The following is an 18,098-nucleotide window of genomic DNA, read 5'->3' as shown; positions in this document are numbered from 1 at the left end:
CCTATGGAACCACTTTGGTATTAATTTCTGTATTTTTTGTTTTTTTGAGGCAGAGTCTCACTCTGTTGCCCAGGCTAGAGTGCCATGGTGTCAGCCTAGCTCACAGCAACCTCAAACTCCTGGGCTCAAGCAATCCTTCTGCCTCAGCCTCCCGAGTAGCTGGGACTACAGGCATGTGCCACCATGCCCGGCTAATTTTTTTCTATATATATCTTTAGCTGTCCAGATCATTTCTTTCTATGTTTAGTAGAGACAGGGTCTCACTCATGCTCAGGCAGGTCTCGAATTCCTGACCTCGAGCAATCCTCCCGCCTCGGCCTCCCCGAGTGCTAGGATTACAGGCATGAGCCACTGTGCCTGGCCTAATTTCTGTGTTAATCAGGGTTCAATCAGGGAAACAACCACATGATTGATATTAAATACAGACTTTTGCTATAGGGTTTAGACCCTACTGAATTGTGGGAGGTGATGAAGTCTATGGAAAGCTGTTGCTTCTATGTCTAATGGTGGGCCCAAGGTCACTGGCTCAGTAGGTCCAGGAGTTGAGAAGAAAAGCTGAATATGAAACAGGGACAAGAATGGACAGACTGGATCCTCATCTTTCTGTCAGTGCCTTGATGATGCAAGTGGCCTTCCCTGTAGAGTTACACAAGCACCTGGCCCAGGCCATGGAGAGGCTAGAAGAGGAGATGTAGAGGGAGCTGGAGGAGCTTTGGGCCCAGCTGTTGCCCCCCTCCCACAAGGTGAGCCAACACATCAGTGAGTTGCCAGGGCACCCTGCACTCACCTGTACACCTCAATGGCAGCTCTATCACCTCCCACGTTGGACTCAAATGCAAATTTTTCTCATCCAAATCTAACCCACAACCACATAAGAAAGGGAAGTAGTTCCAAATTAGCTAAATTAACACAGTAGAAAGCCACTGTAGAAGGAGTTGGATTTGGGATTGATTTTGGAAATAAAGCCAAATAAACTATGAAAATTGATAGTGAGGGAATTAGTATTACTTGAATATTTTTCCTTTGAACAAATTTTTTTTAAAACTCAAATTTCAGATTCCTTTTTTGGAGTAAAACAGACTGTTCGCTGTTGACAAGATTATTTCTGAGTTGCAAAAGTTATCCACCTCCCTGCCATGTTTAAGTAATTCCTGTATTTCTTCATGCAATCTTGACTGCTACAATCGGATAGAAAGTGGAAGGACGCTTTTTTCTTGCATCAGTAGTGGAAACCTCAGCAGCAGACATTAACTGCTCCAGGTATGTCAAATAGATGAGATGCCTCAGTGATTTTTTAACCATCTCACTACTGTTAATTATGCTCACGTGTTGAATCCAGGTTACTTTCTCTCTCTTGCAGGTAAGTAATGATTTTGATAATTAACTTTTTATAGCTCTAGCAGTGCCTGCATCCTGCCCCAGCATTTTGCCATTTGTGATGTCCTCACATCACTGTTCAGGGCATTATAACTCCCTTATCAATTCAAGGTTAATGTTTAGTCCTTATCGTCAGCAATTGAATCCGCTTTCTGCTTGTTAAAACTCTTTCCTCTAGTGACTGCCAGGTCACTGTCTTTTCCCGATTCCCTCTCACCTTCTCAGTCTCTTTTTCCTGCCCTTCTTTTGGTTGTTTCTCTAGTATTGAATCCCCATAGTCCTGTCTTTTATTTTTTTCTCTTTTGCACTCCAAGGATGATGATGATAGATTCCACTATCTCAGAGATGGTACCAACACTCTAGTGGCTTGCAAGCTACTTAATAATAGCACCTGCTATTTGTTGAGCAACTACCACATGCCATGCACTTTGCGAGTATAATCTTTAATTAAAAAAAACCTCTAGAATCTTTTGAAAGAAACCCTTGATGTGGGTATTAATTATCCCAGTTTCGAACAAGGATTTTGCCTCACCCAGTTAGTAAGTGGATTTGAACTGGAATCATCTGACTTGTGAGGTCCTGCACTTCCCGCCTCTGGTTGTTCACCAAGTCCCCCAGCGTTGGGGGCAGAGGAACCTCTGCATCACCGTGGCTCCTGGCGTCATGTCCCACTCCTCCTGACCTCCTGCCACTGTTCTTTCCATACCATGTGTGGCTCTCTACACTGCTGCCAAAATTATCTTCAGAAAGAAAAAAATCAATCTGTTCCTGCTAGTTTGCTTTAAAACCTCTCTTGACTCCATGTTGCCTACAGAATACATTGTTATCTCTTTGGTATGCCACTGAGACCCTTGACATCTTGCAGTCAGCTGTTTTTCACAGTGTACAAATGGTTATTTTTCAGAAGGATATGAATGCCGTTCAGATGCAGAAAACACAAAATTATTTCAAAACTTGACTGAATTCATTTTGACTTTAAAAAAAAGTTTTTAATTTTTAATGAATTCATTTTGACTTTTTAATCACATATTTTCTCAGCCCAGGAATACTAAAAAAGCACAACTATTATCATGTGGAGTTGCAATTTTATGTTTGGTAGGAAAGGGATGCTCATAATATAAATTTTGGGATCAATTAGATCAGATTTTTATGAAATATTTCCTCTAAGTTTCAGGGTTTAATGATTTAAAATAACTTTCTTAGCTGAAACTGAAGGAATTCTAGGATTCTAAGTTCAAGGATGTGCCTGGACTGATAAATTTAATTACATTTGATATTTGGGAGAGGAAGGGGGAAGGGTTGTATGGTGGAATGATGGAAGAATACTGGCCCCAAGGCCTGTATAAAGCAGGGAAAGGTTTCATTCTTTGTTCTCAATAATTCAGATAAAATAATTTTTAAATGCTTCTGGCTCTTTTAATAGACTCCAGTAAGGGAACTAAGGCAGTGTCAGGAAAAAGACATCATTTAGTAATTCTGCAATGTCATGCTATGAAACTCTGTCTTCTATTATCAGCTGTGACAAAAGGCAGGATGAGAAGTATTTTCCATCCCAATGAAGCTACTGATTCTTCAGGCAGCAACCACCAAGACCCTGGTCAGTCTCCCATGAGAGAAGCAGAGTATGGAGGTGGGAGACAGTGGGCTATGGGTTCGAACAGATTTGGGTTCAAATTCTAAGCATACACTTGGTAAGTACCTGACATTAACCAAATCAAAGCTCTGAGACTCTATTTTTTGTTCTTCAAATGGGAACAAAGCACACATTTCAAAGTTATGGTGAGGTTTATAAGAAGTCAGGTTCAGTGTTAGGGAATTTATACAGGTTCATTTGCTTTTCTACAATGGCGTGCTTCCAAATGCCTCCAGTGTGATATGTTTAATGCTTCAGTCTCTCTGACTGGAAGTGTCCTTAGGGCTGATTTAGTCCACTTAGTTTACTAAATGGAAACTCAAAGAAATTTTGTAGGTTATCTGCAGTTACATCAAAAAGGAATTGTATGACCAGGACCCGATCTGTTTTTCCTTTCTAGCATTGATTTCATTCCGTATGATGAGGAAATCGGACACCAGTCAAGTACTATTGAGACAGAAAATTCATGTGGATGTAGCCAATAGTCCAGTGCGACTCAATGCCAGCGCCATGCAGGGAGCCGGGCGTTAAGCAGGTTCTTTACCTGGGGTGCTCACAGCCTGGTGCTGGGAGGCACAGACTTAACCCAAGATCCGTAGAACAGGTCAGGCTGGAATAACTGTGAGTGCCGAGTGCTTCAGACCCCGGAGCAAGGAGGGATGCATTCCGCCTGGGGACAAAACAGAAAGACTTCTGGCTGCCAGCTCACCTGTGGAGCAAAACGTCTGTGTCAGGTACCACGTCCTACTAGCTCTGGGAATGGGAGGAGAAATAACATGCCAAGTAATGTACAGTCACAGAGCGGGGACAGGAATAAGATGCAGAGGAAAATAGAACGACTCTAGGCAATAATTTTCTCTAGAGATACAAACAACGGCAGAAACGGCATTATTTACAGTGCGCCAAGCCTGGAGGCCTCGGAATAGCAGGGATTGGGCTCATTGTTCTCTGGAAATACCTCTGTTCTTAGGTCACATCTCTTTTCTGATAGTCAAGCACACAGACACAGCTTTACTTCTCACCCTCCCCTTCCTCTGCCCCTTCCCTCCCTCTATGCACACTCCCTTGCCACCCATCCCCCTTTCCCTCCCAGCTTCTGGTCTGCAGTGGCATCTGTCTTGCAGCAGCAGAGGCTCCTCCACCCCTTCGAAGCCTCGCTGGGACCCTGCGGGAATGAGGTCACTTCTCTGCACTAACTCTCCAGAATGTAGGGGCTGTGTGGGGGCAGAGAGAAAGCTGAGAACAGCCGAGGGCTGCCTGCGGCCCCTTGGGCACTTTCATTATTTCTGCATCCCCTCTTCTGTCCAATTTTGAGTTCTTTGTAACCAGAGAGCAAGTCAGTGGTGCTCAACTGTGGTTGGTCATCTGAATCTTCAAGGAGGCTTTTAAAAAATGGGATCAGCCAGGCCACACAGAGACCCACTGATGCGGAGACCCACCGACAGGGAACTCTTGGTTGGAGACCAAGCCTGGGAATGTTCGCTGAAGCTGCACAGGTGTTTCTGCTGCTGTGCAGGCAGAGCTGAGAATCACAGGGGTTCGTTCAATTTTGTATAGAGTTTTCATTGAAAAGTTAATTTTGTGAGCTACTGTTATAAAAAGCCAATGAGCAAGCTCCTTTCCCATATGGAAGAGTGAAGTTTAAAGATTGTGAAGGACTAAAAATTGCGATTCCAAATTACAAAAATTTTCAAATAGTTTTTGATATTTCCTCCTTTGAAGGTTGTGGGGAACTTGTGGTTAGTTGGGAAGTGTCCAGCTCAGGTTTTCTGGTCTGGAGGGGTGGGCAGTGGATCCTGGCCTAGGATCTCTTTTGTATAATCGTGGTGGTGTCTGCATATCAAATTTTAACTAATGATAATAATAATGGCTAACATCTTAAAACTCCTAATGTGTACCAGGTGCTCTGCTAGATCTCACTAGTCATCTGATTACGTCTAACCCCTACAATAGTCTTGGAATGTTGTTCTATGGCTTCCACTTGACAGGTGAAAGAACTCAGGCTTAATGTCACTCAGCTTGTAAATGATAAAGCCAGGATTCCGAAACAGATCTCTCTTATTCTACAGTTCAGATTCTTAACACAAGAGCTTGTGAGAGCATGAAGCTGGTGGGGAGGGCTTGCCAAACAGGAGGTAAAACACTAGCATGCTTGAGTATACAGACCAAAGAGATGGCTAGCACCAAAGAGGCTGGAACAAGGAAAGAGGGATAGATAGATGATTCCTGAGACAGATGTGGTTGTTCTTGGCTGTTTACCTGCTCACACTTAAGATTCCTTTTCTTTTGGTGAGACAGTTGGAGGTGAGCCTTGACCTGTGCTCCAATGAGTACATCTGGGTGGGGGTGGGGGGTCGTTAACTCTGACAACAGAGCATTCCACTGAGATGCCAGTGTTCTACTACTTTGGGGAGGGGATGGATAGACCTTCTAACTTTCTTTGGGCCACCAGAAGATTTTGAGAAAGTCCTCTTGGAGCTCCTGAGCTTGCTAACTGACCAACTTTTCTTCATTAGATTTTTCTGGAGCACCTCCATATGCCAGGAAGTTTGCTAAGCATTGGATCGTGTCAGTGGATGCAGGAGGACTGGGGTCCTGGGAAGGGTGTTCTCTGGAGGAAGGTGACAGTTGACTCCAGGTATATTGCATGAGCGCTGGACAGATGGCTAAGCTGTGCAGTCAGCTACCTGCCTAAACAGGGTGTGGCAAAAGAGCACCTGGCTGCAGTTGGGCCCTGGGCAGATAGACAATCATGGGGATATACATGGCAGCTGGAAGGAGAAAGCCAGGGGGCTGGTTAGGTTGAATTCAATGAGCTTGAACATGGCAGAAGAATTAGCTAAAATGAAGGCCATAATCACATTTTGCAAAATTCTTTCTTCTCTGTGAAACCACAGTTTTTGCTCTTGAAGTCCTCTAATGATTGGATGAGGCTCAACCACATTGTCAAGGGTAACCTACCTTACTTAAAGTCGACTGCTAATAAATCTAATCACATCTACAAAATACTTTCACAGCAACATTTGGATTAGTGTTTGACCAAACAACTGGGGCACCATGGCCTAGGCAAGTTGACACATAAAACCCAATCATCACAAAATCCTTAGACTGCCTGGAGGTAGGGGTCAATGGGTTCTGCTAAGATGAGACTCATTATGGATGTGATGTCACCAAATATCCCTGTAAACTGGATTTGGAGGCTTACATGGATAGCAGTGGTCTTTTTGGGTAGTGAAGAGGTGTAGTAGCCTGTGTTTACTTGCTGACTATACACAACTTTCTCTAGAGAGGCCCTCTAGGCCTTTCTCATCTCCAGGACTGCCCCCAGACGCTCAAGATCTCTGCAAGGACTCCGAAGAAAGAATTCTCTTGCTGTCTGAGCTGGATCATGTTGCTGCCAAATTTTCAGACTAGAGGATTTTCTGGGCCAGGCAATCTCCTAGATAAGATTTCTGCTAGGCCTATTTGAATTCTGGGAATATAGCAAGAGATTAAATTAAACTACCTAAATTAGGTGGCCCCCAAATGGCCTAAATCAGTGCTGCACATTAGAACCATCTGGAGAGATTTTAAACATATGTATGCCTTGGCTCTACTGCCTGAGATTCTAATTTAATTTGTCTAGGGTAGGATACTACCATAATTTTTTAGAAGTTTTTTTTTTTCAGTTGATTCTAATATACAACCAGGGTTGAGAATCACTGGCTATCTTAGGTCAGGTTCCCTAGAAGCAGATGTAGGTTGTGCATTTGCCGGTTATTATTAAGGATGTGTTCCAAACAGAGATCCATTAGGGAGTAGGGGAAACAGGAAAGGGTGAGGAACAAAGCCAGGCAAGGGCAGCACTTCAGAGGAAGTCCCAGCCTTAGCCTGATCCCACAGCAATTTCTAAGATATAAATTATACCCAAGGAGAAAAGGAGCAGAGCTCTCCTACTCCACTTCAGTCAGTCGCTGGGAGAAGTATATACTTCCAGCCACTGCCTGGAAGTGCCTCTTAGTGCACAGAGTTGCTAGAAGGGATCCAAGGGGAATTTTAAAGGGGTACTAAGGGCTTCCATACACTAAACAAGTGGCTATTATTACTGTTTCAAGGTCTGCCTTAGTGCTAGTGGTTTGTGTGAAGCTATTAGGGGAGCCTCTTACACAAAGATTCTATTTCAAGAACTTAAATAAAGCAATCTTGGCTGCCAATAATACTTTGCAAATATCAAGAATTGTGAAGGAGTTGAAATTTTTGCTCTACTTGCAAACTAGCAAGTTAGACAGTTTCATCAATGCTGGCAGAAGATATGAGACGCTTGGGTCAGAGACGAAGGATTTAATTATGGTAATAGCCAGAGTATCAAAATTTTTTTGCAATGGTTCCAGGGTCCTAATTTCCACAGGGCAATAGGAAGAGGACTAGGTGACGTCTGCTCATGCAGTGAGTGAGTTGTGTCACAGAGAGGAACCTTGGGCTTAGAGAACCTGAATCTTTTATAATGAGCAGTAAGCAAAACTTCTCTTTGCTCTAAAGAGAGACACTATCTTTATCTTCCAAGACTGCTCTTTACAACCATTCTTGAAAAGATAATTCGGTCCAAAGGTGGTCAGTGCTTTTGCTTGCAAGATATGCAGAAATATGAGGGACCTATGAAGAAATGTCTCCCAACAGCAATTAGGTACAGGGGCAAAGCAATCTTTGGCAGTGAAACTCACATTGGTGAGTATGTACCCCACAATGACGTTGGGGGCCTTGGTTTTCATGTTTAAGGCTGGGCTGGATCAGGTTGGCCAGGACTGGGAAAGAACATTTAGAATCTTCAGCTGCTATAAGGGTACCATGTGACATCCTTCTTATCCTTCATATGGAGTTTGTTATTAGAATCATTAGGATGGAGAAGTAAGAGACGGATTAGTCATCTCTCAAACCCTCAGGAATAACTGCATGTTTACATATCCTGGGGTCTTTCATTAGGAGGCTGCTGACCCTTGGCTGGCATCTGTGAACATCCTAACTCGTAACTTCCCAGAGAGTCGCAGGCCCAAAGAATTATCGTCACTGTTTCTTAATATTCAATATTAATAAAGTTTTTAGCTCATTGCAACTTACTGTTACCTCATCTGATGCTCTTAAAATAACAAATATCCTCCTCCTTCTAATCTTCATTTCCTCTGTAACCTTCTACTGCCTTACCCACACCAACTGACCCAGCATATTGAGACTTCTATTTTGCCTAATCCTCCATAGTCTTTGTCTATTAATCTACTTGTGGTTTTATTTTCTCCTTTTTCCAATTTCACCCCTCTGGCCTATAACTTTAGTAACTCTCCTCTCAAAATCTTTATTTTCCTTCCGTTTCATCTTTCCACATATGTGCAACAAACTTCAACCTTGGATCAGCCAACTATTTTCTTCCTTCATTTCTGGTTCTGACTGTCAGGCATTTTTTAGAGAAAATCTTTCTTGATGCACATTTGTGTGTGTGTGTGTGTGTGTGTGTGTTTACCTTTGCTAATCCTAACGACTTTCAGCGACCCTCAGAAACCTTTTTTATTTGCCTTTATGGGTATTTCAAATATCACCACTTCATGATATAATGACAAACAACCTACATTGCCTCTTTGGCAATGACCTCTTTTGATTTTCTTATCAGTACTCTAAGTAAGGTGGTCTAAATAAGGATCCTTCCAGACACAGACTTTGAAGCATTAAATATATGTGAGGTATTTGGATGTGTGGTACTTTCAGTAATAGTAATAAGTAAAGAAAAAAATATATATGAATACCCAGGAAAACAATTTAATTTTATTTAAAGTTATCATAATATTGCAAAATGTATCTGTTATTCAGGTTATGTATGAAGAAACTAAGTCTCAGAGAAGTGACTCATTTAATGTCAGACAGTTACCAACAGTGTTCCCGGGATTTGAAACCAAATCTGTTTGAATCTGGTCCACGCTCTCCAATCACCACATTCCAACTCTATCTATAATGGGAGACTGTCCCATGCAAGACGATGTCCTGGTGGTGCTGCCTGAAGAACTGGTGGCTTCACTAGAGTAGAAAACTATTCTATTCTCCCTTTTTATTACAGGACACGAGGGAAGCCTAAAGTGTTCTGTAAATTTTACTGTTTTACATTTGTGGTGACTTTACTCCAATTCCCTGTTGAAACCTACCAAAGAAGCCAGAGTTGTTTTAAATGAATTGTTGAGAATGAGTATAACATCTTACCCTATTTATACACACCCTGGGCTAACTTCCTTTCCACCATCCACCTTACACACACTATATACAGATGTGCTCACTCTAATACAAAACCAAATTTATTTTTCGGCCCAGATAAACTATTGTTCTCAAAGCCTATATCCTTGGAATGACCCTGCCTAAAAAAGTTACTTAGCATGCATAAGTGCTGAAAGTTGAAAGAGGACTTTAAAAATATATAAAGCTATGTAAGTACATTATGCTAAGTGACATGAACCAGTCACAGAAGGACAAATACTGCATGATTCCACTTATATGAGGTATCTAAAATAGTGACATTCATAGAAGCAAAGAACAGAATGGTGGTTTCCAGGGGCTGGGATGAGGGGCAAATGAGGAGCTGCTAATCAATGGATATAAAATTTCAGTTATACAAGATGAATAAATTCCAGAGATCTGCTGTACAACATTGTCCCTATAGATAACAATGCTGTACTGTACATTTAAAAATTTGTTAAGAGACTAGATCTCACGTTAAGTGTTCTTACCACATTTTTAAAAAAAGAACAGTATAATACCATATATATAGTTAGCCCCCAAATTTTAAAGTATGAGAAGCCTTTCTTAACATCAAAAAATTGCAACTCCACATGAAAATAGCTATGCTGTTTTTGGTATTTATTCCATTGATTGAAAAACATGAATAAAATCGGTATGAATTCCGTAAAGCTTTGAAATGAGTTTATATTTTCTTCATCTCAGCAGCATCTATATCAATCTGAAAAATAATTACTCATAGATGTGTGAGAGATAGCTGAGTGTAAGGGAGGGCAGACCAATTGTTAAGGGCCTTCGGGGACACACCAAGAAGATTGAAATTTATTCTGTAGGCAAGAGGAAGTCAAAACAGGTTTCAAAGCAAAGTGGCAGAATTTGATTGATTGTATTTTCTGAAAGACAATTTTGGCAGCAGTGTGGAGAGCTAAATGGCATGGGGAAAGACAGTAGCAGGTCAGTTAGGGGGTACGTGGTGATGTCAGGAGCCACAGGGACACACAGATACCTCTAACCCCAGCTGGATGTGGGGCGAGCCAGAGAGGGCACGGCCAAGGGTGTTTCTATATTTGGAAAATGTGTTCAGGATGGGATCATGAGAAGAATAAGAAATATCAAAGAAAGCGACCTTTTATTGATTGATTTGTTTTGCTGTGGGAGATGAAATTGGAATAGGGAGAATATATATAATATTGAGTTGGATTTTATATATACATGTGTGTATATTATATATATTCAATGTATACAAAATCTATATATAAAGATCAGAGCATGGTCTATAATCAGGTGATGTCCATTAAGCAGCTATATAGTCATTTAAAACTGCTACCTGAAGCTCTTACTCATACTGCCTTAGTTTTAGACCCATATATACAAGTCTTTTGTCTCTCCTTTTTTTTTTATTAGAAAGATAACTAAGAAAATGTGATACCAAGCAAACTACCATAGTAAGAGACTAGAACTTAATCCCAGAAGGACCTTCTGGGAAATGATGCAAAATACATGCCCAAGAGGTTAGGCAGCTCAAGTGTTTATATGCCAACTCCCAAGAGTTACTGGTTGAGGGCTATTTCTCCGGGTGTTAATTCCCCTGCATTTTTCACCTGCTCAGCTAGATAGTGAGAGCTATTGTGTTTCTGGCAACCAGCCCCCTGTCAATAAGAGGTAAATACCAGCAGCTGGAAATCACCTGGAGCCCGTCAAAAGGGATGAAGGATGTAGAGCAAGACTGTGCCTGCTACCCCAGTCCTGTGGGGAGAAGATTGTAAACACAGTTAGCAGAAAGGCAACCCTAGACTTCTAAGAGGTTACCTATTAAAACCAACAGGAAATGTAGAAACAATATAATTTTAATGGAACAGGAGGGGAAAATGTCACTGTAGACCAATTAATTGGGCTAATGTGTTTAAAGGAAGCTGGAACGGTCATCAGGGAAATACAAATCTGGGAAAGATACAACGCATATTGGAGCTGTACGGCTCTGGACCCTGCGTGCTCTTATTAGCAAAATCAGTTATCCAGTGCCTACTAGAATATCAGTACTTTAGATCAGGGGAGGGCAAACTTTCTGTAAAATGCCATACAATATTTTGGGCTTTGTGGACCATGTGGTCTTTGCTGCAGCTATTGTCAGACAAAATGGGCATGGCTGTGTTCCAATAAAATTGTATTTATGGATGCTGAAATTTGAATTTCATTTGTCATGAAATATTAATGTTCTTATGTCATTCTTCAACTACTTAAAAATGTAAAACCATTCTCAATTTGTAGGCCATACAAAAACAGGTAATAGGTCAGAGCCAGCTCGTGAGCCACAATTTGCCGACCCCTGTTGTACGAGTGAAGGCGTCTGTGATAACCTGAGACGCTGGTAATTTAAATGTGTCTCACCCAGGGACCTTACTAGCGCTCAGCAAACTGTGCTTCACATAACGTGTATCATAGAATCTCAGACACATTGCTGTTGGCACTTTCTTAATCTTAACAGTTTTTTTGTTTTGTTTTTTTCCATTTTTGACATAGGTTTTATGACTTTTTTGTTAAGTCCCATTTTTTACTATGATACAATTCACATATAGTAATAGTCATATTTTAAAGTATGTAATTCAGTAGTTTTTAGTATATTCACAAAGTTGTGCCATCATCATCTAATTTCAGAACATTTTTTATCACCCCAAGAAGAAACCCCATACTGTTAGCGTTCCCCCTTCTCTTAACCTTTGGCAACCACTAACTGACTTTCTTTCTCTAGAGATTTACCTATTCTAGACATTTCATATAAATATCAATAGAATTGTACAATATGTAGCCTTTTGTGCCAGGCTTCCTTTGTTTAGCTTAATGTTTTCAATGTTCACCTATTTTATAGCATGAATCTGTACTTTATTCCTTTTTATGGCTGAATAATATTCCATTGTAGGCATATACCACATTTTGTTTATCCATTCATCAGTTGATGGAGCCTTAGTTGTTTTCACTTTTTTGACTAGTATGAATAATGTTGCTATAAACACTCCTGTCCAAGTTTTGCGTGGACATATGCTTTCAGTTCTCTTGGGTATGCATCCAGGAGTGGAGCTGCTGGGTCAAATGGTAACTCTGTGTTTAACTTTTGGAGGAACTGCCCAATCAACAGGTTTTAAATCCCTAATATCACGACTGCCACCTGGCTGACACTGATTGTAAACACAGTCAATTGTAAGAAGCATTCTGATTTTGAAGAGGTTGAAATTTGAAGAAAAAAGAATGCGTCTTAGGACTGATATAATAGATAATAATTTGACTTCCATTGTACATTTGCAATTGAAGAATAAAAACAATGGTAAATCTTGTGGGCATAAGCCTTCTGATCCACAAATCATGGGATATTTTTTATTGTTAATTAAGATATTGGAATTTCAGTTTACATATCAGAATGAGTTCAATTACCATGAGTCTAGTTATAGATCATATCAACTCTAGTTTCTGGAAAGATGCAATTTTTGGATGCAAAAAATTTGAGATCGTGATGTCTTCAAAAAACAATACATTCCCTGAGGCTGTGTTTGGGTAGCTGTCCAGTCAGCCAGCCCAGACTTCACCTCTCTACCTGTCTGTGCTCTTTAAACTGTCTTTCAGTTTTAGGGGTAAAGAGGGGACAGTGAAGTGAAGACATGTGTAGACCACTCTTTATAAAACTTTGGAGGTGAAGGCAGGTAGAGACATAGTGATTTTGGCCCTAAATTAGCTAGACGACAAGCGGTCAGCTGGACCCTTGAAGATTTGGAGAGGATGGATTAGGAAGTCACCAGCATTAATGGAAGAGAGTGGTCTGGGTGGGTGTCTCAGTCTGGGCATGCAGCTATAACAAAGTACCTGAGACTGAATAATTTAAAAAGAACAGAATTTATTTCTCACACTTCTAGAGTCTAGGAAGTCCAAGATCAAGGTGCCGGTGGTTTGGAGTCTGGTGTGGGCTGCTCTCTGCTTCCAAGATGGTGTATTGTTGGTGTGTCCTCACATAGCAGAAGAGCTGTCAGGGTCAGCCAGCTCTCTGACTCTTTTATAAGGGAATTAATCACCTTCCAAAAGCTCCACCTCATAAAACTATCATTGTGGGGTTCAAGTTCCAACATATGAGAATTTTGGAGGGACAAATACATTCATACCATGGCAGTGGGGGAGAGCAATGTTTTCCTCTGAAGAGTCAGTGGAGCCTAAGTTGCTGAGACAGTGGTATTTGATTTTGGAGATATAGCAGTAGAGAATGTACAGATATACCCTGTCTGGACTATTGTGTGCTTTGGGAGGGGGAAGATAATAAAAGCATATTTGAACCATCCTCCAAAACTGGAATAAATTTTGAAGTTAAGTAGTGCAGACTAGGTGGTTGGTTAGATCCTAAGGGTAGAAAACACTTTTTATGCCTAGGGTGTGGTAATCAGTTCTGAGGAAGACCAAGTGGGAGAAATTCTGCATTGAGCATGGCTAAATGATTGCTGAAATGAAGGCCATTGGGTCCCAGTGATATTCAGGAGTTAAAATCAGAGCAGCAGAACTTTGGATATCTGGGAATATTCTTATCTGGAATGTAGGCACCTCTGGTATATTATATTTTGGAAAATTTTTTCTTAAATGCAGGGGCAGTTTGGAGGCAGGAGTATTGTTCTAATCACTATGGCTGCAGAACAAACCAGCCCAAAACTTACTGGTTTAACACATGCTTTGCTCACAAATATGCAATTTGTCTCTACTTTGCATGTTGTCAGCTGGGACAGCTTGAAGACTGGGGCTGAAATCACCTGAAAGCTCTCTCACTCATCTGTCTGGCAATCGCTCCTTGGAAGATTCAGGCACCTGGGGGCTACCAGAGCTGGGGCTCTGTGAACAGGGGCTCTTCTTTCTCTTTATGTGCTCTTTACATGGAGTCTCTCCAGCACAGCAGTCTTAGAGTAGCTGGGCTTCTCATATGCCTGCTCCTAAGGCATGTGTCCCAGTAAACAGAGAAAGCCAAATGGGAACCAATTGCCCTTTTGTGATTTAGCCTAAAAATGTATGCAGTGTAACTCTGCCTCATGATCTTTGTTAAGGCAGTTACAAAGATCTAGAGGAGTGTCAGCGTGGCATTGTAAGAAGAGCATGTGGGTTAGATGTGACTATCTTTGGAAAATACACTCTGCCACAGCCCACCTTCTGGCCACAACAATCATCTCTCTCCCACATGCAAAATACTCTTCCTCTCCCTCAAGACTCTCAACCCTCAGCCCTTCAGGGCATCAGACAAAGCCCAAGATCTTGTTCTGTAAAACTTGTCTTGGTGAAGATGAAGCTCACTGGGTACAGTTTCTTGTGTGTAGCTTCTTGAGTAAAATTCCTTTTGATCTGGAAGATCTGTGAACTAAGAAGACAAGTTCTATGCTTCCCACACACCCAACACACAATAGCAGAACAGATTTAGGAGAACTGCCATAAACACTACCTTTGAAATGGGAGGACATGGGGAACACCCAAGAGTTCCACTCCTAAGCAAGTTTGAAATCAGCCTGGCATATGCTATGTTACCACTTTCTTGATTAGAATTCAGTGCTAATGCCTAGAAATGATTTACAGTGGCTCTTGGATCTGCCCTCTAAACTCTTGTTTTTCTTTTCATCTGAGTTATCATTTTTTCCCATAATAAATGAATAGTGTCTGCAGGAGAGTAATTTTCTTAGCCTACTTCCAACCCATAGTTGTTTGAGAGGTGAAAGGCCTTTTTTAATTTTGTACTATCTTCGTCCCTTTTAGTTTAAGCTGACTGCTTATTCTATAATAATATAATGTTCTCAGAAACTTTGTAAAGCTCCTCTAAATCTTACTGAGTTTTGCTCCATTGGACAAAAGCCACACCCACAAATCATTGAGATCAGGCTTTCTCTACCTTAGGCTCTCTGTAAGAGGGCTGTATGACAATGCCCTTAAAATTCTCAGAAGCACACTATTGTTTAAAGAAGAGGGTCTGTGAGGCATACCTTTAAGATTTGGGGGACTGTTGTCTGAGATACCACCTTAAATCTTCCTGTTAATATTTAGATCATGTATCTCTGATGAAGCCCTAGATTTGATCTCTGCCATTTTCAGATTTTATAATCATCTGTCATTTGGAGAGCTGAGAATGAGAAATGTTGTGCTACTACATGATAATTGTCTCCTTTTCTCTAGCTTCCAATAACATTTTCCTCACTTTTCTTTAAGTCCTCACCAACAACTTCCTCAAGGGGCATCATGTTTCTACCAACTGTTCCTTGAAGGGCCTTTAGGCTTTCACTAATACCTTCCTTAAGGTCTTTCTAGCTTTTCCTGACAACCCAATTCCAACACCACATGTTTTAGGTTTGGTTATAATATCACCCCCTCTTCCAGGTAACAAGATCTGTTCCAGTTAGTATGGCTTTGTAAGACACCACCTAAATCTTAGAGGCTTACACAATAACAACAAATCTGTTTTGCTAACAAATCTCTTTTGCTCACAAATCTGTGATTTGAACAGGACTTGGTGGGGACAGATAATCTCTGTTCCACCTGGCATCAGCTGAGGCAACTTGAAGTCTTGGGGCTAGAATCATGTGAAGTTCTCTGGGTTGGTGCTGAAAAGATTGAAACAGCTGGGCATCCTTGGGCATCTTTCTCTATTTTTATGTGGCTACTCCATATGACCTCTCAGTATGGCATCTTGAGGGTAGCTACTCTTCTTATATGTCAACTTAGGACTCCCAAGATGCAGTCCTATAGCCAATGGAAGCCATATTTTATGACCTAGACTCAGAAGTTACACAGAATTACTTCTGCCACATGTTAATATTTGAGGCAGTTACAAAGGTCTGCCTGATCAAGGGAATGGAACACAAATCCCATCCCTCAATCATGCTGTTGGAAGAGAATGTGGGGTGGGCTATGATTGGTGCCATCTTGGAAATTCCATCTTCTACAAATATTAAGTTCCATATTGCCACAAGTTGTAAATTTGCTTTTCCTTTCTCACCCCGGTGCTACTCCAGAACTTTTGCATCCCAGCCACTTGTTTCTTGAGGAATAGTCGTTTCTTCTGCTACCTACACTGGACCAGACATCCGTGACATTTCCTGGGGATGGGTCTGCATTTATTCTTCCTTGGAGTTTGAGCTTCAAAGTAAGGGTAACATCCTGGTAGTTTTAGCTCCTGGAGAGTAAGCAAATGGTGAAAATCCATCTTTGACCAGGACTTCCTGTTGTTATGATAAGTTCACTTAATCAATATGTATTGAGCATCTGTTATTAGCCAGGCACTATAATATAGATGCAGGGGATTGGCTTAATGCCTAAGAGTTTACAAGTGCCTCTCTCTTTTTCTCTCTATTTCTTTCCTTCTTTCCTTTTTTCCTCCTTTCTCTCTTTCCCCAACCTCCTTCTCCCTCTTTCTCTCTCCTTTCTTGTCTTTCTCTGTCTCTGTCTTCTTCCTTTTCTTCCTCTTTCACACTAAGCTGCCTGGGGTTAGATATCCCAGCTTTTCTTTTCTAGCTATATGACTTGGTTAAATTCCTTAAACTCTTCAGGACTCTCTTAATGTGCAAAATCAGGATCATGAGATTATTGACAGTGTGGAGTTGTGGTGAGGATTAAATGAAAAAATATGTGTTAAATCCTTAGACTTGGCACATATAAAGAGCTCAGTTAAAGAACAGGCTGATGTGATGGTGACCAGGAGCTGAGCAAGTGTGGATCTAAGTTGAATGAGTCCTGAGGCTTATGTCATTTGAGGGGTCCTTTTAAAAAAGTTCAAAACTGCTTGACACACATAAGAACCAAAGGGAACTTTGTGGCTGAAGTGTTAAAAGCAAGGGACACATGGGATGAGGTCAGGTCAGAAAGCTAGTCCGGGGTGAGTCCGTGTTGAACTCTATTGACCCCACACACGCTCCTTAGTTTTGATTTTAGTCTAAGTAAAAAGGTGAGTTTCTGGAAGGTTTTAAACAATGGGTTGATACGATCTGATTCATATTTTAAAATACAGTGTGCCAGCTGTAAGGAGAATGGCTTCTGCAGGAGCAAGAGGGGAGGCCGAAGACTGCTGAGCTGCCAGCAGTGCAGAGGAGAGAGGGTGGTGCCTTCGGTTGAGGGGGTAGCCACAGAAAGACAGGACAGAAAGGGATGAATTGGTCCTTTATTTTTTGAAATAGAGTTAAAGTAGTTTTGAATGGATTTAATTTGAAGATAAGTGGGAAAAAATCAAGAGGACGCTCAAGTTTTTAGCTTGAGCCAAATTATGCATTTAGATGTGCTAATATTTTCAATTAGTCTTTTCCTGGTTTTAATCCAGATTACATTCTTCATTCTGATTATGCACCTATTTCCATGATTAATCTTTCAGAGTCCTAGGAGTGCTGACTGATAACTCTATCCTATGTACTTCCTTCTTCATAGAGCTCTTCCAGCTGCTGCTTTCCAGGTCACTTCTTCTTGCCAAATCCAAGGGTCAAGTCCTCTCCTCTTCAATATCGCCTCTCCTCCTCAATATCCCCCTCCTCCTCAATTTCTGTGAAGTGGAATGCAGCTGAACCATTCTCCTGCTTGTTGAAATGCTTTCCCCACCTGCCTCCAGCTCATCGCCCTCCCCTGATCTCCCCACCCGACCCACTCGCGGTTCTGTCCGCCTTATCTTCGTCTCCTTGCCTATGCCTCCTCTGCGGGCTTCTCTAATATTGGACTCCCTGGGCTCTTGCCTTGCTTTCTTAGCTTTCAGCATTGTGCCCTTGACAACACCCCCGATCTGTGTCATGATGCCTCATGCATCTATATAATGATGATGGCACCTAGCATTATTGCTGCCTGGCCTTTTGCTAACTGT

At 41.4% G+C, this 18,098-nt stretch overlaps 1 non-coding gene across 1 annotated transcript; it reads right to left on the bottom strand.

The window, feature by feature from the left end:
• Positions 1–1,149: 1,149 nt before the first annotated feature.
• LOC123647875 lies at positions 1,150–1,278 on the bottom strand. The gene has a single exon (XR_006738404.1). It is a non-coding gene; the product is annotated as a small nucleolar RNA SNORA31 (small nucleolar RNA).
• Positions 1,279–18,098: the final 16,820 nt, after the last annotated feature.

This window comes from Lemur catta, chromosome 11, assembly GCF_020740605.2.
Source record: "Lemur catta isolate mLemCat1 chromosome 11, mLemCat1.pri, whole genome shotgun sequence".
NCBI classification, from domain to species: domain Eukaryota; kingdom Metazoa; phylum Chordata; class Mammalia; order Primates; family Lemuridae; genus Lemur; species Lemur catta.
The sequence above is the reverse complement of the archived record's forward strand: the minus strand, read 5'-3'. Positions and strand labels throughout refer to the sequence as shown.